A 2,690-nucleotide genomic window follows, 5' to 3' on the forward strand; every position below is an offset into this window, starting at 1 on the left:
TCGCACAGTTGTGTGGTTGGTGCTAACTGGAATACAGAACGCAGCGAGTTTCTTGTAGGTGGTAAGCAACAAATTGTATTAGTTTCACTTTCATTTGCATATGTTTCTAATACTTTCATATTGTTTGGTGTTCTTTGGAGGTCTGTTGATATATGAAAGTTATTTCTGTAGGCTACACTTTAATTTGCTTCAAATTCCCATGTCTTAACATACCGGGTTATCAGATATTTCTCAGTATATGCTGATTTTTAAAAAATGACTTTTAACTTTCCAATTTATTTGTACTTCCAGGTAAGAAAAGTCCGGTATCCTGCGATTCCCTGTGCGTCTGGAACTTATAATCTGGATGAAAATTTTTCTTCATGAGAGCAAGTGTTCCCCCATTTTCCTCACGAACAGGCTCGCATGTCTTTAAATACTGATGACAACGCTGGAATCTGGTGAAGTATTTTTCATTCAGAATTGAAAGGCAAGTATCATTCTATGTTTTTATTATAATCCCAAGCAAGCTAGTCCTCCCCGATTAGGGGCGGCGCCCCTAATCGTGGGAGGACGTTCCCTATAACGCACGGTAGACATTGTCTACTGTGCGTTATAGGGAGGCTTGCTTAAACCCTTTAATCTAGTTTTGGTGAGTATTAATTTTTTTGTACTTTATATAGGTTCTTCAATTTACTTAAAGCAGTTGGTCAATCATTTGAAGTAACAAGTTTTCTCAATAAATTCGCTTTTGTATTAATTTCTGTTCAATCAATGTTTTTATGTTTATAATCCTATTAAGATTAACGTATGTAAGCTTCATTGTACTAAGATTAACGTATGTAAGCTTCGTTGTACGAAATTGTTTTTTTTTTTTTTTTACTGTTACTATTATGTAGGGATGTCAAACTTTTACATATCAATTTCTGATAATAAACTTTTTTTTCAGATTGGATGGCGCGACTTCACGAAAAATTTAATGACTAAATTCACCAAATCTATACCTTGTATTGCTACCCATGATGGTTTGATTTGATTTGGTTGAGGATTTTTACTAGAAATTCTGCTTAATTAGTCTTCAAGACGTCCATTTAATTGTTACCAATTCCGGTAAATAGGTTATTGGCAAGTTATAACGAAGACATAACTAGTTAGCTTATTTTTATGGTGAAATTCCTTAGGCAAGGAGACAATTAACTTACGATTTTGTTAAAAACAAATAACTGAAAATATGGCTTTTTTTTTAATGGTAATTCTGGCTTATAAAATCCTAGTAAGTTAGCCTCTGAAGACAATTGCAAGTTAATTGGTTGATACGGTAAGCCATTCATTGGAATATAACTTATTAGGCATTCTTCAGTAGATTGTAATAGCTTGTTCATATTTAGTAGTTTGAACCCATTTTACTTAATTTGAAAATGTTTGTCTAATCTCAAATAAATTTCTATATTTACTACTCCGTGGTTGTCCTATTTTATTTATATTAAATCTTTTACTGAAATATTCTGTTGAAAACGGAATAGTTATTTTTATAGTTTCAAGGTTTGAAATTTAAGTTTAATTTAGCAGCTTTTCTTCAAAACTAAAATTCCTGTTTGAAAGAAGTGACTTAGATTTGTAATAAGGGAAACCGTATGGTGACATCTCATAGGTGTAGGAAATAAGTGTATGAAAAAAGTAATTTAATGTATATTTCACTTTTACTGATTGAGAAATCTTATTAATTCCCTATTAAAGGTTCCCTGACTGAAAAATGTATGGCTTGGCATTTTCAAAGCTTCAACTATTAATGTTTTATGCATTTTAACGTACATATTTTTGCGGAGATTTAATATACGAACCTGAAACAAGACTTAAGTCCACATCAAACTGGAGTGTAATGATGTGGCAGTACTCTTGAAAATGCTTTGAATAGGGATTTAATTAAAGTTTGATATACTGTATTGAACGAACACCCTTGCTGATATTACTGATATTCCATCCGTGTAAGCAGAAACCTAGATTGTTAGTGTTGAGTAGTTGGAATTTTGAATTCTCGTAATGAGCTTAGTTTCGTCTGGAAAAATTTTGGCTCTTGAATACAGGGTGCGGGATGAATTTAATGAAATGTGCTAGTCTAGGGATTGAATCGCCAATAAAACAGTTGTACAGGGGAAGACTACTGCTAAACTCAATTACTTGCCAAGCTGCAACCCTAGTTGGGAAATCAGGTTGCTATAAGCCAAAATGATTCAACAAGGAAAATCCCCAGCGAGGAAAGGATAAGGAATTGACTGATAAATTAAACGAAAATTAAAAGTTTTGTATAAGTGTGGCTTCGGCTTTCTTCATTTATTTGTGTGTATTGCACATTTTGTCAGGGGAGTATTAGTATTTCATAAACAAAATTTTTAAACTTTTTAGGTAGTTCAGTTTCGGCTACTAGAATCTTGGGCAATAGTAGAGTACAACTGGGTGATAGTCATAATAACAAAAAAATTCTTTACTAATATTTTGAGTAAAACTCGACTAAACCTGCTTCCCTGAAAAAAAGGGGGTTGGGGCTAGAGCCCTGAGGTTAGATTTTGCGTCCCAAGGTCTTTATTCTTTCACAATTTTGAGATGTATAAATTTTGTTTTAACCGCAAAGTTGAAAGCTAATCAAACCGTAAAACTCTCCTGAACATTAAATGTCTCTAAACTTTATATATGAAGCGGTTCCTCTTCGTGAT

General features: G+C 33.1%; 1 long non-coding RNA gene across 1 annotated transcript; it reads left to right on the forward strand.

The window, feature by feature from the left end:
- Positions 1–1,975, forward strand: LOC137639019 (uncharacterized). The gene is made up of 3 exons (XR_011044211.1): positions 1–61; positions 292–469; positions 929–1,975. It is a non-coding gene; the product is annotated as an uncharacterized lncRNA (long non-coding RNA).
- The last annotated feature ends 715 nt before the right edge of the window (positions 1,976–2,690 follow it).

Source organism: Palaemon carinicauda, chromosome 4, assembly GCF_036898095.1.
Source record: "Palaemon carinicauda isolate YSFRI2023 chromosome 4, ASM3689809v2, whole genome shotgun sequence".
NCBI classification, from domain to species: domain Eukaryota; kingdom Metazoa; phylum Arthropoda; class Malacostraca; order Decapoda; family Palaemonidae; genus Palaemon; species Palaemon carinicauda.